The sequence below is a fragment of the Ambystoma mexicanum genome, chromosome 2p (genome assembly GCF_040938575.1).
Source record: "Ambystoma mexicanum isolate Mex_15411 chromosome 2p, UKY_AmexF1_1, whole genome shotgun sequence".
NCBI classification, from domain to species: domain Eukaryota; kingdom Metazoa; phylum Chordata; class Amphibia; order Caudata; family Ambystomatidae; genus Ambystoma; species Ambystoma mexicanum.
Genome location: NC_090923.1, coordinates 1,172,990,408 through 1,173,015,591, shown reverse-complemented (window position 1 = coordinate 1,173,015,591; position 25,184 = coordinate 1,172,990,408). Strand labels below are relative to the sequence as shown.

The window sequence follows — 25,184 nt, the reverse complement described above, 5'->3', positions numbered from 1 at the left end:
TGCAACTTCCACTCTCTGCTCTCCCCGGACCCCATCTGCGTTTCCCGCAGTTCCTGTTACCTTATTTGTGTTCGGAATGTGTGTACGGGTCTTCCCGAGGTCACGAGTGGTTTGCGGTTCGCTCATGGCTCCCTGTGCAGCTCTGTGAAGGCCTGGGGCTGGCAATCTCGACGTTGTTGTTGGACCAAGCAGTCCACCTCCCAGAGGTCACACCACTGCCTCGACTTCTTCAGCATTAGAGTGAGTCAGCTCCCTGCCGGCTCACAGGATTGTTCGGTGGCTTCCACGCTTACACTTCCTAACTTCCGAGGACCAGCTTCTCTGCACAGTTGACAGGTTCCTGGGTTCGAACTTCCCGGGCTTTGCTGACTCCTTGTCGGCTTCTCTCTCTGCGTTTCCCACTTTGAAACTCCCAGGTTTCCTAAATGTTTTGCCTTAGTCATTCTTTCCTTTCATCTATAGCTAGCTGGTCCCTCCCCAGCGTGAATGCACACTCTTTTCTTCTTTTTTCTTAGAGTGCTCTTTAGTCCTCGCCCCATCTTCCTAGTCTCAGTGTGGTTGGCTGCCAACCACGGAGTGCTCATTTTAATTACATTCTTCTTCTTCTTCTCAGTACATTTGGTATCCATATGGGTGTCTGTTTTAATAGCACCATAACAAATAGAGGCTTTTGCAAGTGGTCTGTTAGGAAATCTGGTTGGTATTGGGATTCCTCTCTGAGGGAATTAGGGAGTTGCCTAAAGGAAAGGGTGTCCTTTTCCCCAGCTGGGGAGCCTCTCCCTGCGAGGTTGCGCTTTCTGCCACCACTAGGGGTAATATTGGTTAGCGGCCTCACTTCCCTAGCCTCACAGGGAAGGAGTGGAGAGAAGTGACGAGATCCCATGAATAGTCACACTTCCCATTTTATAGACTTGGACCACTCTGCAAAAAAGTCTTCCCTTTGCTACCGAACTCTGTTAAGGATTTGTTCCTTTGTGCAGATTTCCACTATTGATTTCAATGGGACCTCCAGCATATTTGTCTATGCCCTAGAAGCGTAACTAACATTTAAGGTAAGTAAAGCTTTTAAAGCATCCCTTACCTGCTCGCCTCATTTATTTGGGGGGCATTGGTGACCTTCTAAGGCTGCCAATGAAGAGAGACTGGTTCTACCGTTTATGTTGTCCTGTGTTTTCGTTTTATGATGCACACCACCTTAAGTGAAGTGTTACAGGGGTACTTTGTATCCTGTTTCCTCTTTCATCTGGCATCATATTTTATGCCTTTGAGATGTGCCTACGACCAGCCGGGGGTAGTGACCCGCGTTTTAAATCTTTTTCTGATGCACTACTGTGCAGAGCTTTTTTTACTGCTGATTTGAGCACCATATATTCAAAATTACTTCCCCTGGTGGTTTAGTCCTGTCCTTTGGCCACCTTGCTTTTGGCCATCTTTCTGCCCTCAGGTGACAGACTACCATATAAGGGCAGCTACCTTTGTGGGGTCTGTCTCTGGACTCTCAGGCAAATTGGTTGAAACTGGGCTTGGGACTGTCTGGTCCCAATCCATACTTATTCCAGGAGAGATCTGTCAGTGGGCAGATGTTGGGTAAGTTGCTATCCGTGATTGGATAACCCTTACCTGTTTTGAATGTTGCAGAACCTTTCCATTGGTATGATTTGGCAACCCTCCCCACCAGCCTGAAAGCTGGTTAAGAAGAGGAGCTCCGGAGCCATTCTGGCGGCCTCCCCTCCAGTGCCAAGAATCCGAAGGGATGGACTTGAAAACCCAGAGCACTGCTATTGAAAGAAACCAGCCTGGGAAAAGCCATCTAGCAAGGAACCTCTGATGCCTCTCTTGCAAAGCAGGAAAAGCCCTACATAGTACCTTCCTCCCTTGGGCTGGTGGGATTAATCAGTCCTCTGTCCTGCATCAGCGCCTTCTGTCATTGGTGGACTTCAGAAGTGTCCCAGGACCATTCTGTGGGCTGACCATCCATCAACCAGGCCTCTTTGCTGCAACCCGTGCCATCCTGAGTTGGAACTGGGGACTTTGCAAGATCTCTACACTTGGTTTAGGAACATCGTCACCTACTTCAGCTGCTTGACAGCAAGAAGAGGGGCCTGCATGGAGCCTGTTCTTTGCTGCTGCCACAAAGTGAGCTTGTGGGCCCCGAACCGGGGTTTCTTCACCTGCTATGTCCCAGGGATCCATCCTTAATATGGGACTCATTACAGCTGCTGTGTTGTGGTGTCTGGGTGATCCTGCTGCAAATCTGCTGGAACAGTTCCTTAACTGGAGATTGGAACCACTGCTTAGCTGTCCCCGACACCACCTTCAGCCACTGCACCCACGACCCATGGACCTCCACAAATGCGATCTTGACAAAAGGCATTGGCTCCAGCAATTCTGGGAACACCAGGGGTGGCAGAATGGTAAATCACAGTTTCTGGTGCAAGTTCATATACCACTCTTTGTTCCCCCCTTACCCTTATGGAAGCCATGGGCATAAAGTCTGCTTCCTAACACAACCATTTCCTGGATGTGGTTATAAAGTTCTAGCTTAGAGCCCCCCTGAGTAATCCCTAGTTTGATGGAATTGGACAGTACCCCTAATTTTGTCCTAAAACCTTATACCAAAAAAGTATGCTTTTAAACGACATTTACTTACCTGTTGGCTGTAGAAGGAAAGCATGTAAGTCTGATGGAATTGGGAGTGTACCTCTAATTTTGTCCTAAAACCATTTACCTAAAAAGTGTGCTTTTAAACTGCATTTACTTACCTGTTGGCTTAACAACAATAAAATATGCAGGGGGATTCTGAGAATTCCTATCCCCCCGAACCCCTTTCATGCACTTACTTTTCTCCAGCATTGGCTCTTTCATGGATTCACATGCTTAGAATATTCCTTACGCATGGCCCAATAGGTCGTAAGGTATAAATAGCCCCGCCCCTGCGGCTCCCTGCAGATTTCAACCATCTCCAAAGAAGTCGGGATCACCTTGTGTTTCTACACTTTGTTAGGTTGTACTTTCTTTCCCAATGTTGGGGAAAGCGTTGTTCCGCCGGTGTGCCACGTGTGGAATGAAGAAGGTTATGAGGGGGACGGGCACATAGATTGCCTTTATTGTCTCTACCCTCATCACTCTGCGGACACCTGTGATACCTGCAAGGGGTTCTCGCAAAAGACGTTGAAGGACCGTAATCGGCGTCTAATATTGCAGCTGAACGAAGGGGCCTAGCCTCCATCTGAGGTACGATACACCACCAGTTGCCAAGTGTGCAGTGTGGCATCAAACAGACCGAAGTCCCCTGTAGTCCCTCGCCAGTCAGTGTCGGCTGAGCCTCCGGCAAATAAGCCGCGGCCTACGGAGAAGAGTCGTTCCTCTTCGGGGAAACCTCTAGCGAAGGACGCTCCTTCATCATCAAAACATGGTCGTTTGGACCAAGGCCGTAAGCCAGAAAAATCTTTGTCTTCATCTACTTCAAAAAAGGATGGAAAAGACCCTTTAAGGCGCTCCTCCTCATGAGACCATTATAGGTCTTCGTTGAGTAGGGAATCTTCAAAACACCGTCCTACAGACTCAAAAAAGGCGGGATCGCCTAAAAAATCTGCGCCACAACTGCCAGTGCCGTCATCGGGAGCGTCCGCACAGTCAATCCCTGCAGTGGCGTCGTCAACACCAGTGGCGGCAATCAATAAGGGAGAAGTAGGTTTTCATCTTCGACGGTGGACCCGCGAGAGACTTGGCAACTGGTGGTGTATGGCGCAGTTCTGCCGGACACTCTATTATAGCAGGAATCGGCGCTATCGGTGTCGATGGAGGAGGAGCAGGAACCGGTTGTTCATCCAACAGATCTCAGCTTACATGGCGTTGGCCCGTTGACGACGTTGGGGATCCAAGATGTTCCTCCTACGTCTTCTCTACTAAATCCGCAGTCGATGTTGTCTTTACAAGTTTTATCTATGCTGCAGTCCCTCTTAAACCAGTTGGATGCAAGGCTGCCTCCCATGGGTGCGCCTCCAGTGACAGCCCTCGTCGACGCGGCAGGCCCCGCTCCAAGTTCAATGTCAACGGCTGAGTTGCCGCTCTCCCATCCGGTCAGTGAAGAACCTCCCCGTTCACATCCAGAAGAGGGTGAGCTACAGGACTCTGAGTCGGATCAAGGTCCCATGGACTCCATCTCGGACATTTCATCATCGCCGTCAAGAGACCCTATGTGGGAATCGGATGGAGAAGTGGAAGCTCCTAGAAGTCCGGCACAACCGTCACCTCCAGATGACATCAGGGCCTTTAATGCGATGATGGCGAAAGCCTGTGTTGAATTTGGTCTGACCCCAGAGGAAGAAAGGAAGGAATGCTTCTTATTTCACCATATGGGGAAGAGAAGGAAGTCGATCTTCTCGGTCCCGATTCCGGACCACGTTTGGCAGGAAGGCTTACGTACCATGCGCCATCCATTTTCGGAGCCTGCCATCAAGGGCAGTTTAGAAAAAAAGTTTAAGGCCCCAGTCTCTACACCTAAGTGTTTGACCGCAAAGTCCTGTCCTGAATCAGTGGTGTCAGCAGTGGCTAGCAGAAAAGCTAGATCACAACACAAGTGCACTACACCTCCGGACAGTGAAGCTAGAAGACAGGATGACTTTGGTATGAAAGTCTTAACAGTGGGAGCGACGTCGGTCAAGGCGGCTAACTCGTTAGCTATTATGGCACGATACGACCGTGAAATGTGGCATCGCCTGGCCCCATCTTGGAACACCTGCCCGAAGAACACTGAAAGACAGCCATGCTACTGGTGCGTGAAGGTGAGGAGGCCTCAAATCACAGTATCAACATCGCTGTAGATTTGGCAGAGTCGGGATTCAAGCAAATAAATAATGGAGTGGTACTAAGAAGGCAGGGCTGGTTAAAGTGTACAGACTTTAGGCCGGAAAGAGTCCATAATAAAGTGCTGGACATGCCCTGTAAAGGTGAGCAGTTATTTGGGGAGAAGATAGACGAAGCCCTCAAGGGCATGAAGGAGGATTCAGATACGGAAAGATCACTGGGGGCATTACAAAGTGGACAAGCGTTTCGGCCTTTTCGCCCCTTCCGCGGAGTTTCGGGGAATTCTCGATTTGCCACATCCAGAGACCGGAATTTCAATAGATCGGCATACTCCTCCCAAGGATACAGGCGAGCTGTCCAGGCGACACGGAGAAGCCGGGATTTCCAGACTTCTATAAGGAGAGGAGGACAGTCTTCGTCTACGAAGAATAAGCAATCAAAATCTTAGCAATGACAATCTTCAAGACGTCCTGGGAGGCAGAGTGTGCCATCGCGTCAATGAATGGGAAAGGATTACCTCGGACCGTTGGGTGTTGGACACAGTCAAACTAGGCCACTCTTTGCAATTCAAGATCACGCCATCGCCCATTCCTCCCGTGTATTCGGCACAACCCCATCTTCACATCTTAAAGCAGGAGGTTGTGCTTATGCTGCAAAAAGGGGCTATAGAATTGGTTCCGGTGGCAGAGAGAGGACTGTGGGTCTACTCGCGTTACTTCATGGTAAAAAAAAAACAACGGCAAGTGGCGACCCATTCTGGACCTTCGAGCTCTCAACAAGACTCTACAACGCCTGAAGTTCAAGATGCTTACACTTCAGGAGGCCATTCGGTCGATACAACCGGGGGATTTTCTGGCGTCGTTGGACTTACAAGACACATATTTCCACATACCCATGCGTCGTCGACACAAAAAATTCCTGAGGTTTGTGGTGGGTCAGAGTCATTACCAATTCAAAGTGCTCCCATTCGGTCTAAAATCGTCTCCCAGGACGTTTATGAAATGTTTGGCCCCGGTGGCGGCATAGCTACGACGGGAAGGTCATCACGTCTACCCTTACCTGGACGACTGGCTAATAAGGGGCTCGTCCCCGGCAGCAGCGCAGGCAAGCCTCGACGTTACCATGCAGCTGCTACAACGGTTGGGCTTCGCAGTCAACTTCGAAAAAACCTTCCTTTCTCCCTCCATGAGCTTGGTGTTTTTGGGCGCGGAATTCTAGACTCAGTCAGGACTGGTAAAACCTTCTGTAGAGAGAGTTCAGAAACTCAAGCAGAAAGCGGAGGAATGGAGAGCTGGAACCAGAGTGTCAGTCAGAGGCTACATGTCGCTTCTAGGAGCCGTGGCATCATGTCGTCTCTTCATGAGGCCAATACAAGAATTTCTGGCGGACCGGTGGTCTCAAAGTCACGGATTGTGGTCCGACAAAGTGATGATCAACAGCGAGCTACTGGAAGGTCTTCGGTGGTGGCAACTCTCAGACAATCTGACAAAGGGGATGGCTCTGCTAGAGCTGGAATTTCAATCCACAATTGTGACTGATGCCTCCCAAACAGGATGGGGAGATCATCTGGGGTCTTTACAAGTTCAAGGTCGATGGTCACCAGGAGAAGCAAACCTTCACATCAATGTACTGGAACTAAGAGCGGTTCGTTGGGCTCTGAAATCATGTTTGCCGCGCATACGGGGATCGGTTGTGAGAGTGTTAACGGACAACACGACCACAATGTTCTACCTCGGGAAACAAGGGGGCACTCATTCCAGAATGCTCTCGAGCGAGGCTCAGGAGCTATGGCATTGGGCGCTCGAACAAGACATCAGCATTGTGGTGTTTCACCTGCAACGGGTGAGGAATGTACAGGCAGACTCTCTCAGCAGAGAGATGAGCCAACTCCACATTTGGCAGCTGAACGATCAGCAAGTGTTGAGAATCTTCAAAAAATGGGGTCGTCCTTCACTGGATCTCTTCACAACCCGGGAGAACAAAAAGTGGAAGCAGTTTGCCAGCAGATGGCCGCAGCCCAATTCGCTGGGTGTTGCGTTCTCCTTCCCGTGGACGGGCAGGTTCGCGTATGCGTTCCCTCCGTTTCCGCTCCTTCGACAGACCCTCCAGTGCATTCAGAAATATCCATGCCGTGTGATTCTCATTGCCCCTCACTGGACCAGGCAGCCGTGGTTTTCGGACCTGCTCCATCTATCAGTGACAGCACTGATGAGATTTCAAGTGACGCCGGACCTTCTCTTCCAAGACAAAGGAGCAGTTTGGCATCACGACCCGGGCTCGGCTCCTGACTTCTCCGAGTTTGGTTCGCTGAACATTTCTAGAGATTGTCGCTGCATTTTAGAGGCGGCGAGAGCTCCGTCCCCGAATGTCTCATATGCATGCAAGTGGAAAAGATTCTCTGTGTCGTGTAGGGATCAGGCATGGGTGGACCCTTTAAACATTTCATCAGAGCAAGTTCTGCCATATTTACTACACTTGGCGAGAAGAGGTTTGTCTTTCTCCTCCATAAAAGTTCACCTGGCGGCCATTTCTAGGTTTACTCGGAAGAGGCACTCAACTCCGTTGTTCAGTGATCGACTAGTCAAACATTTTCTGAGAGGTTTATTTTGGACTTTTCCTCCGGCCAAGAAGTTCCCTCCTTGTTGGAGTCTCAATCTTGCTACAAGGGCTAATGAAGGCTCCATTCGAGCCTATGTCATCGTCACTCCTGACATTTTTGTCGTGGAAAATGGCCTTCTTGGTGGTCATTACTTCAGCAAGAAGAATGTCGGAGCTGCAAGCGCTGGTGATTGATCCCCCATACGTATGTTTCTTCAAGGACAAGGTGGTGTTAGCCACTACCCCTCATTTTATTCCGAAGGTACCAACTACATTCCATAAGCACTCTTCTATTGTGGTACCAGCATTCTTCGCTGAGGCTTCTTCTTTGGCAGAGAAGGCTCTCCATACGTGGACGTCAAAAGAGCATTGAAGTTTTATCTGAGTCGTACTCAAGATTTCAGGCGTACGAGACAACTGTTTGTGTCTTATGGACCCTCAGTAAAGGGAAGACCATTCTTCAAACAAGGGCTATCCCGCTGGGTTTCGTCAGCTATTGCCTTCTGTCACTCTAAAGCAGGGAAGCCTCTGGAGAGGTGTCCGAAGGCTCATTCGACAAAATCCACTGCGTCATCAGCGGCATTGTGGTCGGGAATTCCGCTGGTGGACATCTGTCAGGCGGCTTCCTGGTCGGTGCTGCATACATTTACTCGGCATTACTGCCTAGAACAACAGCATGGAGCAGATGTGCAGATGGGACGTGCAGTCCTGCAACACCTGTTTCAGTAAGGAAAGCCCCCGCAGAGTGGGGTACCCATTTTAATGTACCATAGTTGTTGTTGCTTTTTCTTGTGGTTTCTATGTTTGCGTTATAATGGTATTGGTTTGCATTACACGCCTCCAGATATAAGGATACTTTCATGTAATCTATTCTAAGCATGTGAATCCATGAAAGATCCAATGCTGGAGAAGGGAGTAGTTTCTTACCTGTAACTCCATTTCTCCAGCGTTGGTATCTTTCATGGATTCACATGCACCCGCCAGCCTCCCCTGAATGCAAACTTGATATTGCCTCTACTTTGGGGGTTAAAATCTGAAGGGAGCCGTGGGGGCGGGGCTATTTATACCTTACGTCCTATTGGGCCATGCGTAAGCGTCCCAAAAGGACGTCAATAGGACACAAAAGTGTCGGGTTTTTTCCAATAGAAAACACTTTAATAAAGATACAGAGGGTTCCCGGCCTGACGACAGGGAATATTCTAAGCATGTGAATCCATGAAAGATACCAAAGCTGGAGAAATGGAGTTACAGGTAAGAAACTACTCCCTTATCTTGCATTCTTAGGACTCTGCAACTCCAAGGAATAACTACTTTAGTTAGGTGCCAGAATTCTAATTATCACCAAAAATGTGATGGGTGGAAGGTTTTGAAATATTCTTAACATCTGGCAGTGTTCTGCTCTGGATAACCTTCCACATCACCGCATTTTGGTCTTTCTGTGCTTTGGAAGATGGCGGCCAAACAATCTTACTAGGCATGGTACATTCAGATCATGGGTTCAAGCAGTTATATTCACACTGCGTTCAAATCAGCAAAGTCCATGCATTAGTTGCATATATTTTAATTGAATGAAGATCAGCCTGACACATGTTTCGAGCTATAGGCTCTTCTTCTGAGGCTGACAACATCATGTAATAGCCATACCAGAAGCCATACAAAATGATAACAACAAACAGCACAAACCAAAAACACATAAGCAGGGCGGATAACCATTGGCTGAGTCAAACATTAAACAAAGCCATATGTATATACAATTTAGTGCCATAATTAGTCATTGGCAGAAACCATCAAGGCAAATAATGCGAAAAGGATATCAATCAGCGAATATATACAGAAAGAGAAAGGGGGATGGGTAAGATAAACAAGCACAAGCATTACATGGTATTACATGAATAACCTCATTGTGAGTGTTTAACCATAAATTTGCAAAAGATAATATTAAATCAAAATAGTAAGGTGTGTACCTTGTAGAATCCTGTTCCCACTCTAGAACACTAAGAAATGGAGAATGGAGGTAATCCATTTTTGTCAACTACTTGTTAATAAAGCTGAATTTTTGGTTAATAAATATTAAGGCAATCACTTACCAATTGTCAATTGAATGTGGTATAGTCCTTGACTAAAAATAAATATTGAGCGGCTCGAATTAGAATACCCATGTCAGTAAACTCTTAGATGTCATATAATCAACAGAGATAATGCGGTTGCACATACCTATATGTCCTGCAGTTGCATGCTTGAATGAACTTGTTTTGATATTTACTGTGATCATAAGTCAAAGAAATGTACATATCCGTTCAAAACAAAATCCATTAGTGCGTTGATCGATTGCATTAGCTGGAACCTAAAGATAAGAAAGATATGTCCTAATTAGCTAAATTAGCTAATCACGTTATTAGCTACATCAAGCACAGATCTGACAGACTCTCATAAGTCATAAGGGTATGCGTAAATACGGGTAGCTTACCTTGCCTTTCGGCATGCACACCATTCTGAGGGAAGCCGTCAGTTCCTCACTTACTCATCTATATCAGCGCCTAACGCGTAGTGCGTACTCGAGACAACTACAGGTCCGGACTCATAAAACGTCATGTTTGGTGAGTAAGCTCGCCCGTGTTGCTCGAACCACGTATGCAGTACACAAAAGATCATACCGCTTTGACTCATATCACGGTGCAAGTGATAATTATGTAAGTGCTGAATCAAATCAGCTGCACTGAAACATAAAATCATTAAAATAAAAAGAGAGACTGAAATGCAATAGAGGTGGCCGCACATTGAGTTATGACCATACATGCAAATACGTAGTAAACTCTAACTATGTCATTTTATCCATTCTGACACTCTTTAACACTAAGTATTTATGCATTTTAAGCAATGGAAAATTTTGCACAACTTGGTTAAACATCTCTCACATCCCCATCTTACAAATATAGCATTGCACTGGTATTAAATACTACATGGCTGCTACACTGTGTGGATGAGGCTGTCACCTCCCTCGGAAACCAATGGGAGTGTGTATCACATCATAAGAACACTGATAATTCATGATCTGAATGGAGTCCACATGAAACTGTCTGATATTGGCAAATAAGCCAGGCTTCCAATTGTCTTAGCCGCAATACAAGATTACCCCCTCTCTGGGGGAGAGAAACTTTCGCCAACCCCACAAATTTAATTTCTTTCTTATCGTCCATTTGGTGGACCTTTTGCCAATGTATCGCTAAGGGATATTTGGCTTCTTGATTCGATATAGTTGACAGATGTTCTCACACTCTAATTTTAAGTGGGCGAATTGTGCTACTAATATAGCGAGATCCGCACAAACAGATGATACAATAGACACACATTTTGGAATTGCAATTGATAAATTAATTTATATGATGTATTCCCAAAATTCCAAAGTCCACAGTTTTGGTTTCCAAAGCATGGGCACACATTGAGTAGCCCCCACATTTATAGAAACCTTTGTTCTGTGCCATATGTAACCAAGTTTGTGTAGACTGTGGGTTGGAAATAAAAGAAGGACACAATATATTCTTCAGGGTGCTTGCGTTTCAGTAGATAAATCTTGAATGAGGGTCTACCCATGTACTGATGTCCTTATCCAGATGCAAGAGATGCCAGTGATGCTTATCAATCGAATATATGTTTGAACTATCCACATTGTACAGTGTGATGAATCTCAATTTGTTACTGTAAGTCATCTTGGGTCGTTCTTTAGGAGTGAGCAGGTCAACTCTCTTCAAATGACTCACTTGGTGGGCAGCTGTATGTAAGGTGCGATTATCATATCCTCTTGATAGGAACCTCTTTTTTATCAATTCACATTCTCTTTTGAAATCACCTGTGTTGGAGCAGTTTCTTTTGGCCCTAATGAACTCACCCTTTGGTATATTAAGAATAACTGACTTTTTATGGCCGCTCTCAGCATCTAACACTGCGTTAACTGAGGTGGATTTATGAAATGTTTTGGTCTCAAAGCCTTTGTCATAGAAATTGTTAGATCTAGGAAGTTAATGCACGTGTCACTGTATGTGTGCGTGAATTGAATCCCCCAATTATTGGTATTTAAAATTTCACAAAATCAAGCAAACATTCCACCATTCCAGATCATACCATAATAACATAATCTATGAAGCGTTTGCATACATGAATAAATTGAAGAAATTTCACATTAGAGAAGACACATTGTTGTTCATATTGATGCATACAAATATTCGTCAGGGCTGACGCGAAGCTCGCCCCCATGGTGATCACAATGAGTTGTTTATAATATACATTATTAAACAAAAATACATTGTTGGTAAGTCTACATAGTAGTAGTTCTTTGAGCATTTCAGTGTGTTCAAAGTATGAAGCTGAGTATTCACGAAATATGTAATCCACGCTTTCTATCGCTTGTTGGTTAATAGATGTGTATAATGCCTTCACATCAAGCGTGACCAACAGGAGATTCAGAGCATAAGGTAAATTATCAAATATCTAAAGGATGTGCATAGTGTCTCTCACAAAAGTAGGTGTCTGAGCAACCAATGGTGCCAGACATTCATTAATATAAATGTACATGGCTTCCATGATGCCATCACCTCCAGTTACAATTGGCCTACCCTCTGGAATACTTGTAAAAGATTTATGTATTTTGGGTAGGAAGTAGGCAGTGGGCATCATTGTTCCTTCCACCATTAGATACTGTTTTTCGACATCCGTCAGAATGCCTCTGGCATGCCATTTGTTCACTAAGGTGTCAACTATTGCTCGCAGATTTTAAAGGGGGTTAGCGGGTAGAGCCTGATAGCAGCCTGGGGTATTTAGATGTTCAAGTCCCATTGTAATATACAAATTAACCAGGGGGGTCCTGGGAGTCCCTCTGCCAGACATTAGTCCTGGTTACGAGAGACTTACCCAGAGTCTTTAGCTCACTATCTTTCACAGAGAAGAAATATCCCAAACATATCAGTCTTTGTCCTGCCCTGGGGCAGTCCAGCACCGAAATGCTAGGCAGTTCTCCTCTGAACAAGAGTACCAACAGAATCCCCAGACATGTGTTTCGGTCTGGTTGGACCCTATCAGTAGGGTGGATCTGTGCCTCTCTAAGAATAGTGAGCAAGGGGTCCACGTCTGGATTCCCCTAGTAATTTAGGGTGAGACCCAAAGTTACTTAAATATGCAAATTAACAAGGGGGGATCCTGGGAGTCCCTCTGACAGACATTAGTCGTGGTTACGAGAGACTTACCCAGAGTCTTTAGCTCACTATCTTTCACAGAGAAGAAATATCCCATGCATACGTATCACGGAGGGTGTCCAGACATTTGGTTGACCAAAAACTGGTCGAAAGACATTTGGTCGACGCAATTTCGTCGAAAACCAAATGGTCGCATTTTTTTTTAAATTATATATTTATTTTTCGGGTTTTTGTTTTTTAAAAAAAATGTTTTTTTTTAGAAAAAAATGGGTTTGGGGGGGACCCCCCCACCCCAAAAAAAAGGGTGAAAATAAAAAAATAAAAAAAATTCGACCATTTGGTTTTCGACCAAATTGGTTCGACCATTTGTCTGGTCGACCAATTTTTTTCGACCAAATGTCTGGTAACCATCACGGAGACGTGCAATCAGGGTGTTGTGGTTCACCGTATCGAAGGCAGAAGACAGGTCGAGTAGAATGAGGACAGAGGGAGAGTTAGAATGAAGAGGCAGATTTTCACGGGTGTTCAGAAGAGCAGTTTATGTGCCTCTGGATGCTCTAAAGCCAGACTGGTGGCCATGGAAGCAGCCAGCAGATTCAGTGTGGAGGGTAAGCTGAGAAATAGCCAACTTCTCCAGGAATTTGCCCAGGAAAGGAGCAATAGAGATCGGGTGATAGTTTGCCGGAATGGAAGGGTCTGCAGAAGGTTTTTTGAGGAGAGGGTACACAAGGGAGTGCTTAAAAGTGGTGGGGAAAACTCCAGTGGGGAAGGAAAGGTTGCAGAGGTCGGCCAAGTACTAGTACCCTTCCCTTTTAACACTACAACTACTCTCCTCTCTCCACACTACTACTACTCTTTATTCTCCACAATACTACTCATTTCACTCCACCCACACGTTCTCCCATAGTCACCCTCCTTTCACTTCCACAGTCACCTTTGTATTGACTCCCTACTCTCACTCTATTAATCACACTCACCTTACATACACAACCAAACGCAAGCACTACTCTCTCCCACCAACCAATACCTCACCTTGCACACTCTTTCAACAATTCTCCTGCACACTTTTATCCTCTTCCTTCCTCCGCCTGGATTTTTGGTCTGGCTTCTTTTTTATTATTTAGTAGTGATGGGTTTCAATGAGGGCCATCACTCTATACCTTGTCTAGGGAAGGGCATTCCCGCTATAACTCAGGTGTCCTTTTAACCCGGGATAGTCACTAGTGATCAGTAACCCCTAATGTCTACAAAACTGTATAACTAAGGCTGATGGCCAAAGGGCAAACAGCTTATCTGTCTATGTCACACTCTGGCAACAATCTAGGTGCTCCCTGCTCTAAGTTACACAATGTGATGTAACCAAAAGGGTTTGTACCAGATACTCCGGCCCTACTTGGTCTTATCCCTCCGTGCTCTGATGTTCCTCTCCCCGTGTCGATCTTTCGCTCTCCCTTACCTCCTAGTAGTCTCCTCCCTCCTACTCGATCGACTGCCTCTTATCACTCTCCCTGACAATTCCGCCTCTGTCCCTCTGATGTTTTTCTCTTTATAATCTATCTCTACTCTCCTATCTTACTCTCTGCTACTCTCTCTCTTTCACAATACCACTACTACAATTTTCCATACCAGCACTGCTGTTACTCTCTGCTCACCATGCTACTAATACTCCCCCCTCACTACTACCCTTGCCACATTACTAAAATTCTTCACACTACTACTACTCTCCCCTCTCCACACTACTACTACTCTCACTGCTCCCACATCTCCCTCCTTTCACTTACCCAGTCACCTTTTCATTGAGTCTCTACTCTCTCTCTGTTAATCTCACTCACACACCTTACATGCACACTCAAACCCAGGTACCACTCTCTCCCACCAACCAATACCTCACCTTGCACACTCTTTCAGCAATTATCCTCCATGCTCCTCTGCTTCATCCTTCCTCTGCTTGATATTTTGGTCCTTTTTCTCCTACCTTGACCACCCACCTGAACAATTCACCCCTTCCTGGTTCCTGCCTTCCCTTGTGTCCTCCTCCTTAATCCTCCATTGCCTTTCTCCCTCTGCTGGTTCCCCGATCCAAACACTGACTGCCCTCTTCCCCGGGAAGATGCTACAATCAATGCAACATTTAAAAGGGGTCTTAAACCCCACCTCTTTCTCGTACGTGCGTCCACTGGTCGCAGGCATTGGTGGCACCCAACATTCAATGTCCAAGTTTGTGTGAGGTTTTCCCAGCTGGTTAAAGATGCTGGCTTGGTGAGAATGCTGCTGCAGGGCCTCCACACAGATGAGTTTAATGTCCTTGAGCATGTGAATTACGCAGAGTGTGCTGCACCCTGACTAGCACTGGCTTTGTGATGCTGTGGTTCACACATCTTTGAGTGGATGGATCCAGCGGCTGTGCTGCTCACTCTGACTCAGTCTGATGTTTATGCCAATGCGGGCCACATAGCGCTTACTTCATTCAGGCTGCTGCACAATCTGTCCATTATCTTGTTTGCTTGGCTTTGTCTCTCTTTGGTTGCTCGCTGTTAAGGCTTCTGATGTTTGAGATCCTATGAAATGCAGACAAAGGGCCTCATTACGAGGTTGGCGGTAACCCCATAACAACAAATCCAGCGCCTGAATTCCCAGTGCTATCGGACATTACAAGTCCGAGCGGAGCGGGAAGTCAAGTGCCGGATTTTGTAAGTCCCCATTCCCATAGAGTCCAGTCGGACGCTATGGGAGTGGGGTGACGGAAGCACCAGCACCGTTGATAATGGTGCCAGTACTTCTGTGACGGCCCTGCCTACCATGGCTGCTGCACCTGGCAGGGTCAGATCTGTCGGATGCAGCTGCTCCGGCAGGCAGACTCATAGGGTGGCAGTCCCGAAACAAGGGTGCTGGTGTGCTTACCGGCACCCTTGTTTCTGGACCGCCACACTTCTAAAGAGGCCCAAAGACACTGCCCAGAATGGATGCCCTCCCAACTCCCACACCATGCCTCTGGAGTAGTACTGGCTCTGTCATAATTATATGTCGTAGGATTCCCACCCCAGGCTGATAGGGGTCAATATCCCCTCCTGACAGGGTAAGGAGGTGTGGGGAGAGGAGGTATGTGTGTATGTGTGTCTGTATCTGTTTGTCATGCATAGTATTCTTCAGTCTTCCAGCAAGTGTTCTAAGGCTTAATAAATAGTATATTTTTGTATATGGCCCAACCTGGGCCCAAAATTGCAGCAGCAGATTTGTAGCAAAAATCCAACAGCAGATAAGCAAACCTACAGTTTCAGGAAAACCCCAGGAAAAATCCAATACAAAAGAGGCAAGGTTAGGGTCTAACCTAGTTATACCTATTCATGCATGGGCAGGCTTAAGCAAGCCCTCCAATCGTAACATGGGCACCTAAACAAAGGTTTTGCCAGCCAGCCAATCAGTTTAGCCACAAAAACAGCTGAACATTCAGGACCACACATACAGAATGTGTATTGGCCTATCCAAAGCCATGGATCAGTCTAAACCATTCCAACCCCCAATAGAAGGAGCAGGGCTGGGCTCAAAGCTGCCTTGTGGTGTCCCCAACCAAAGTGTGATGAATCTGTGGATGCCTTCCCTTCTCCCCTAGAGGGAGACCTTTCCCATAGGGCAAGGGCGGTGCAACCACAGTACTGTGAAGAACAAGGTGATCAAGAGTATGAAGATAACCCCGGAGAACTAGAGTGAACAGTCTAGTCTCTCACAGCATTTGATTGGTCAAATGAAAAACAAAATATCAGACGTAACCCAACATGGGGGGGGGAGCCACCATCTGATGAGGAAAGCCACCCTCTGAAGAGGAAACCCAGGAGACGCTGACCCAGCGAATAGGGGACCGCAGCAGGAGACACCATGCACAGAGGCAAACAGGAGTGTGAAAATATTCCAGGGAGAAGGAGCTACTTCGCAGGCTGCCGAACAAACCTCCAGTCCGCCAGAAAGCAAAAGCTTAGCCCAAGAAGGGAGCAGAGACTGGCGGAGCATCCGCAGACGAGATGATGAACCCGAAGGCGGCTGGGGACAGAAGGTCTAGCCTGAGGAAGAAGAATTGACAGCGGAGAGGCTGCTGACTGGAGAAAATGCCTGAATGCTACCAGAGCCTCAGAGCAAAGCACATGTGTTCAGAAGACACGAATCACAAAAACCGGTATGCAGGCATTCCAAGAGGTGCTAGAGATCCAGGAGGAATCAAGGAACAGCTGCAGAACACAAATAAGTGGGTCTGGTACCTACACACATATGAAAGACAAAGAATAAGAGTGTAGGAGAGTACACCAAGCTATTGCAGCAGCACATTGTGGGTCAGAGAGGAACTGGGACCCTCAGAGAAACAGAGACAGTACAGAAGAAAGCATATATTTGGCAGGAGAGTAAACCAAGTTATTGTGACCATGAATTGCGAGTCTGCGACCCACGCCCACATGAGAATCTGACAATAAAAGAATCTGGGACCCTGAAAGCCCTGAAAGCAAAAGTGACAGATCAGAAGAAAATATACGCTTGTCAGTAGAGTACATCAAGCTGGTATAAAACAGCATTGCGATTCTGGGACTCACACCCATATAAAAATCTAATAAGACAGTGAACTTCATTCCAAAGATACAGGGTCTGGGATCCAAAGAGATGAGAAAAGGAGAAGAAACCACAAAAGGACTGGACAAGCTCTTAAAGTAGAACCAGAAGGAATCCAGGAGAAAGGAGCTAGCCCCTAATCCTTGGAGTAATACATTTTGTAATATTTCCTTAGTCGTTTTGACCACCCGACACATTGGGAACTTACATTTGGAAAAGAATATCCTTGCACGTTAGATTTAGGATTATTAGTGTTAGATTCAGAAGTAGGATATATGGGACACGATAGTGACTGGCCATTTGTTGGACATCCTGATGCTTTTCTTAGATTTCTTTGAGGCAGGGAAACTCCTCTTAGCTTTAAGGAAAGAGAGGCCGTTTTCCCAACCCTTTTACCGGTTAATAAAAGATTATAAATAAAACAATGCCACCTTTGTGTCCGAGCCTTACTTCTGCCCCCTTACAAAAAGGAATGGCCAAAGAGCAGTACTTAGAAATAAACATTAGTACCCCAGTGGCTACCTTGCACCCCGGTTGAAGCCAAAACTAAATCACAGCTGCAACCAGGTGCCTAGTCACTAAAGCCAAAGTAGGGTAATATAATCACCCTAGGGCCATAATGGGGGGTAAAAGCACCCCTGTCCTATGAGCAATATAAGTCATATGGCCATATGCTAAAAAGTGTTGCATTAGTAGGAGAACTTCAGCAGAAGTCCCTATAACCAACGAAATATTCCAGGGATCCCCAAAAAATAGAAATGGGGAAAAAAATCAAAAAGATTAGGCGTCCCTTAAAATGGGACCGCAGAACCCCAAAACTGCAGTTGTGCAAGTCAAGCAAGTTGATGCTTTTGGCACTTTTTCATTCTGGAGATGTTGTCCCCCACCTTCTGCCGGAGGGGTAGGGAGGTATTTTGCTTTTACATTGTGTCGTAAGAATGGTCAGAGTACACTCCAGGTAAATGGCGACATGGTGCATGTGAACACATTATTTATTACTGTTACTGCAGGCATGAACCTAAGGGTCTGTCCTTGATTAGGGTTTTAAACGCTCTGTATTCTGTCAAAGTGAAAATGTGGCAGCCTGGCATCAAAGCCGTGACTTTTGTATGTGCCTGATTTACAGCTTGCTTTACAACAACCCTAGCAACCATCAGGAAAGCAGGACAGGCACTGCGAGGGGATTATCCTTCTAACAGCTCTGGTATTGCACGTCAAATGCGGCAATACTGCACACCGATTGCCTTCATAAAAATAGCATTTCCTACAGTGCAGCACCACTTTTCTAGTTTACTGAAAGCTTAAGACAACTTTCTTAAATTAGAAAAGTGGCAGTCTTTTTTTTTAAATACTCGCAGTGCCACTGATACACATGTTTCTATCAAAAGGATAGATTTTAGCCGCTTTTGCTGCTGGGAAGCACAACATCTCCCCTCCAATTCTTCCACCCACCTCAAAATGGTGGTGCTGGAAACTGGAGGGGAGAATGTCTCCTTTCTTCACTACTTTTATAACAAGTTCAGAATCAGGCCCTCAGTATTCTTCTGCTTGTGTTTAACATTACCGCCAAACTTATATTGAAGGCCAAAATGTCAACTTGGAATATTGTGCCCGCTTCTGGGGACTACGCCTCCAGAGGGATACACATAGTGTTGCAGAATCTCTGTGTTTAATCTGTTTTTTTGTCCGATAATGCATTGCTCAAATGTAGCTGTTCGTTTACCGCAGTCCAAACATGCATATTATCAAATGCAGCACTTATGCGCAATCATGTTTTGCCTTTTGTTTCCCGAATCCAAAATGGCATCCAGAATGAGATCTATAAGTCTCTCCCCACCCGACACGAGAATCTTTTTATTTTTAAAGATGGGAGTGTCACCTCATACTTCCCTGATTTCGTGCCACAGCCTCCCTGAGTCCCTAGCAAATCCTTTTCTTTTGCTTTTCAAGGGAATGTTTACCTTCCGAGGCCCACATTCTCCATCACCCCTCTCCCAATCTAACTCTGTCTCAATGCTGCAGTACATAACTCGAGGTCCACACAACACCATTGCCTTGCCGCAGTGCTGGTATACACATGCTCTCCCAATCTAACTCCGTCTCAATGCTGCAGTACATAACTCGAGGTCCACACAACACCATTGCCTTGCCGCAGTGCTGGTATACACATGCTCTCCCAATTTAACTCAGTCTCAATGCTGCAGTACATAACTCGGGGTCCACACAACACCATTGCCTTGCCGCAATGCTGGTATACACATGCTCTCCCAATCTAACTCCGTCTCAATGCTGCAGTACATAACTCGAGATCAACACAACACCATTGCCTTGCCGCAGTGCTGGTATACACATGCTCTCCCAATTTAACTCAGTCTCAATGCTGCAGTACATAACTCGGGGTCCACACAACACCATTGCCTTGCCGCAATGCTGGTATACACATGCTCTCCCAATCTAACTCAGTCTCAATGCTGCAGTACATAACTCGAGGTCCACACAACACCATTGCCTTGCCGCAGTGCTGGTATACACATGCTCTCCCAATCTAACTCTGTCTCAATGCTGCAGTACATAACTCGAGGTCCACACAACACCATTGCCTTGCCGCAGTGCTGGTATACACATGCTCTCCCAATTTAACTCAGTCTCAATGCTGCAGTACATAACTCGAGGTCCACACAACACCATTGCCTTGCCGCAGTGCTGGTATACACATGCAAGATTATAATTTTAATTGTTCTTTTATAACGCACTCAATACCTGCTTTTGTACAGCACGGCTGCAGGCCCTGTAGCTTCAGACATTGATCCATTCTCCAAATCATTTTCATATTAGTATGAATTAGTGCTTCAAAATGTCTTCATTGTAAGTAAAGCAAAGTTTCAAAGTCTTTTCCAGAAATCTTATGAATGTATGATCTCGAAAAGAGAGAGGGGATCTATGATGCTGATATCAAATACCTCAGAGGTATGGATAGTGAGGGGATCTGAGCCACCCCCCAATCTGTCCCCCAACAGTGAGCAACCCGGCGAGGATTGAGTGAGCCCCCACCCATGGAAAAGTTGTTCAACTTTCAACCCGGTCTGAGTGCGGGGTCCAGTTTTGGCGGTGATCGTAATTTCAGCTGTGAGAGGCGGCTCACGCGACCGAAGAGGGAACACCTGTAGGTGGTGGAGTAGCAGCGCAAGCAGGGCAGGCCTGCAGAGAGAGCTAGGCCTGTGATCTCCCTGGATGTGCGCACCCCAGCCTGGAGGAGGAGTCGCTAAGGTGCAATTCGATGGCGTCATCCGACATTAGCAGGACAGGACCACCTGGAGTGAGGAACGAGGAACTTAACAGGCCTTCCATGCAGACAGCAGACTAGGAGGTCTTGGAGGCGCCAGGATCCGGCCAGGAGGAGAGATGCACGAGTGGAGCCACAAGTGTGGGAGAGCCCCCCTATATAGAGGTGAGGCGTCGGCCGCAAATAGGCCCTGGAACTCCGGGAGACCTGCAGGCTGCGCATGGTGAATTAACCTGGAACCCCCCGCACAGTGCCCCGCCATTAGTGCTCCCTTATAAACCTCTAAGATTGTATATACTATCAGCAGAGACGCAGACGCACCTCCCCGAGGGCCACCCAGTCGCCTGCCAGTGTGAAGTTGGAAAGTGCCCCAGTAGCGCAAGCAAACACTACCCAGTGGTGATTTGCCTATACTGACTACCTGAGACTGGCGAGCCTGGAGGACTTTGGGGAGTACCCGGTTTGGCAGAGGCGGTAAGAGGAGCAACTGCAGTGGAACGATTAGCTGCCTGGTAACCAGGAGAAAGAGCAGGAAGACTGTGTGTAGTCGGTCGATGGGACTTGGATGATCTGGAGACTTTCGCTACAGAGGTTCCAATTCCAAGCCCCTACAGCGCAGGTCGATCCGACGGGGCCCACCCCAGTTTTAGATATGTCAGATGACCCGGTGTCCATGAAAAAAGACATAGCAGTACACCTGGTGGAGATAAGGGGCATACGAGCAGACCTGGGTGAGGGACTTGATCAAATTGACCAGAGTATGGACTCCTTGGATGAGAGGGTTGAGGGCCTGGAGGGCAATCAATCCTCACTTCACACTATGGAATCCCAAATTGATGTGAGACTATCGGAACTTGAGAGGAGGGAAGTCGAATTGTCGCTTAAAATTGACGATTTTGAAAATAGGGAACACAGGAATAATCTTTGTTTCTTTGGATTCCCGGAAAAAGCCAGTCATTTTGTATTTGTTAAGGGGAAGCTCAATGTTTCTCAGATTACGATGGGTTCAGTATATGCCCTGAACTCTGGTTAGTGGGAGTTTGGGAGAGTGTCGGAGATAAATTGATCCCATTTGTGGAGGGTCGTTTGGTGGTGGGGGGGATTTCAATATGGTTTTGGATTTGCTGAAGGGCCGTAAGAGAATTGGAAAGGGTACAGCACCCAGGCCCAGTGGCAGAGCTTCCAGGCACTTTTGCATGGTGAATCAGGATGTGGGACTGGTGGATTAATTGACCCCCCGCCCCTAAACCCCTGAGAGGGATAGACCATTCACTTACTACTCGTCGTACATAACTCTCTTGAGAATTGATCTTATATTAGTGGACACGGATCTAAAGGAGCATGCCCTGGACTCTCAGATCGCCCCAATCGCATGGTCAGATCATGATTTAGTGAGGGTCGTAATTGGGATGAGACAGGGGCTGGGTCTCTCTGGGTAATTGGTGCTGTAACGGCTTTCTGCTCAGGGACAGGGACGCGACACAGGAGCTTCTCACAGCAATTAAAGAATACTTTACTTTTAATGATAATGGGGAGGTAAGGATGTAGTCGCTCTGGGAAGGTTTCAAAGCAACGCTATGTGGGGTCCTGATATGGATTGGCTCCCAGAGGCAGAAAAAGAGAATGGAACCGGAAGACAATCTTCGGAAGAAAATAGGGCAACGGCAACCAGGGGGAGCCCGAGGTAATTATGTGTCCCCTGCAGTGGCAAGTAAGCTGCGATTTTATAGAGCTAAATTAAATGCCATCCTGGTCAAGACACAGAGAAGAAACTTTTATTTTTAAAGCAGAAGTACCACGAGAGGGGGGGGTAAGTCAGACAAGATTCTCGCTTGGAGACTGAGGGAGGAATTAAAATGAAAAACGATTGGGGCCATTAAGTCTGAGGAGGGACTTAGTGTATGATCTGGGAGGCATTGGGAGGGAATTGTATACTTCGGGTGGGAAGACTTGCAAATGGACTCATTTTTGGAAGGGGTAACGCTCCCTGGCCTCTCACGTAATATGGCAGAAAGTCTGGACCAACCTATTACAGAGGAAGTAAAAAAAGCCATTAAGTGTATGAAGTCAGGGACCGCCCCAGGCAAAGACAGATTCTCTATGAAGTTCTATAAAATGCTTTGTTTATCTGTGGCCCCTTACGTTTTGAGGGTGTCTGAGAGGTGAATCTCTACCTGCCACAATGATGATGGCAAAAATAGTGACTATGTATAAGGAGGGTAAAGACCCAACACAATGTTCTTTGTACTGGCCCATCACCCTCTTAAACAATGACGTGAAGATCTTAGCAAAGGTCCTGGGATTGAGGTTGGAGGGGTGGTTACCACCGCTGGTCCATGAAGATCAAGGAGGAGGCAGGGGTCACACAATATACGGAAGACTGTTGATTTAGTGCATAGTGCCCAATCAGCAGACCTGGATGCCGGTCTGGTTTCTCTCAATTCAGAAAAGGCGTTTGATGGGGTGGAGTGGCCGTTCATGATGAGGGTGCTGGGGAAAATGGGGTTTGGTGTAAACTTCCTATGCTGGATTGCAGGTTAATGGGGTTCTAACGTATATCTTCAGACTAACGAGAGGTACAAGACAGGGGTTTCCCCTTTCACCACTGTGTTATGTATTGACCATGGATCCCCTAGTGATTTCCATTCGTGAGAACCAGCAGATTTTGGGCTTTCGGGTTGGGGATCTTCAGTTTAAGCTTTCACTTTTTTCACGGACGACATAGTGGGATACCTCATGTATGCTCCTCACTCCCGGCTTTACTGGAACACATTTTCAATCTGTGGCCATCTCTCAGGTTTCAAAATTAACGTGGAAAAATCATGCATTGTGGCCGTAAGAATACAGAACTCCTGTTTGGACTCCTGGGCCAGATATCTAGGTATGAGGGTAGAGCAGCAGGGCATACAGTATTTGGGTATCTGAAGGACAAGGGATCTCGGGGGGTCTAGCTAAAGTTAATTATGACCCCTTGTTGGGACGTTAAAAGACAGCCCTCAAAAGGTGGACGCTGCGAACACTTTCATGGTATGGTCATATGATCTTCATCAAAATGAAAGTGCTCCCACGTCTTTTATATCTTTTTTCTGCCCTTCCAACACAGCTCCCGGATAGGTTCTTTAGTGAACTGCTAGGTGAGCTCCGCAGATTTGTATGGCAAAATAAGACACCTAGGACGAAGATGGTGACACTCACGCTCCCGAGGGATAGGTAGGGGTTCGGTTTCCCTAATTTGTGTCTTTATTATAAGGCCGCCCAGTAGCAGGTAATGCTTGAGCATATGAGAGACAGCCTGAGGACCTATTGGACCTACCTTGAAGATCTTATGGCCCACCCCCTGGAGGTGAGAAATGATCCTTGGGCTCTGTCCAAGGATGTTCCTGGCAGGCTCAGGGCCCATCCCACACTGGGGGTGCACGGGGCAATTAGGCATAGACGTGATGCCAACCGGGTGCTCTCCTCGTGGCCTTCTCCGATGTCCTCGGTATGGGGTCCCCCATTTAACATCTCGCGCCAGGGGCTGAAAATCTCACAACGGTGGTCACACATGGGTCTCGAGAGGGTGGGCCAGTTATTTAAGAGTTGGGCCTTTTTGGAACTTGTGGCTATTCGAGATGTGCTGGGGAAAGAGGCGGTCTCAATTTCTGAGTATCTTTCCATTAAAGGTATGCTTACTGACCCGAAATGGGGGGTTTCTTTGATTAGGGAGTTGACCCCATTTGAGAAAGTCCTGGACTCATCTTCGTGAAAGGGCATCTTGTTGAGACTGTAGAGCTTTGAATACGGCGTGCCTAACTGGGAGACAAACATTTAAGAGGTTTTGGGTAGACCGTGTTGGTGATGAAATATCGGATGAGGAATGAGCAAAGATTTATAGAGTGACCTTTCATGGTAATTTATTCACCTCCACGATGGAACCCAAATATAAAATGTTACTGGGGTGGCATAGGGATCCCTGTAGCTCTCGAGAATGTTAGCTGGAGACTCCCCTATCTGCCTGAGGAAATGCAGACAGGTGGGTTCACTTTCTCATATGTGGTGGCTCTTCCCTAAAGTGCGTGTTTTTTGGGATGAAGTCCTGAGCTGGATGAAAGAAATTACAGGGGTTCAGCTGGACTTAGATCCACTCCAAATGCTCTTGGGCGTTCGAGCAGAAGTCATAGAGGATTATAGGCTCCCAAGATTGTGGGAAGCGATGATCAGAGCACGGTGGCTCGCTATAGCCCAGCGATGGAAAGATGAGAAGCTTCCCATGACGAATGATTGGGAACACAAGTTACATAGCATGATGATAATGGAGAAATTGATGGGCATAGTGAATTACCATTTGGAGATAATTAGGGGGGAATGGGAGGCCTTGCTGTCCAGATGGGAGTATGAAGGGGAAGATCCCTCAAATCCGGAGGACTCGTAGTATAAAAAGTGGGGTAAATGTACCCTAGGGGGGAGCAGAGCCACAATGTATATGTATGTTAGTATTTGAAGCTCCTGAGACAGTAATGTTCACTAGCCTGAGACACAGAGGTAATGAGTACTGTTGGAACATTGTTAATGTTGGGGCGGCAGAGCGAGGATTGTGGAGGTTATTTTGTTGACAATTTGGTCTCTGTTATTTAGAGCTAGTTAACGAATGTAAGCCAAGGATTTTTGAGGATTGGGGGTGGGATCCTCGAGCCCCCAGCGGCCCATCGGTTATTGGGGGGAAGGTAGGGTGA

General features: G+C 46.7%; 1 protein-coding gene across 3 annotated transcripts in view; it reads left to right on the top strand.

Moving 5' to 3' along the window:
• Positions 1-25,184, top strand: part of FGD1 (FYVE, RhoGEF and PH domain containing 1) — a 481,771-nt gene that overhangs the window by 432,102 nt on the left and 24,485 nt on the right. The gene's annotated exons all lie outside the window — the stretch shown is intronic.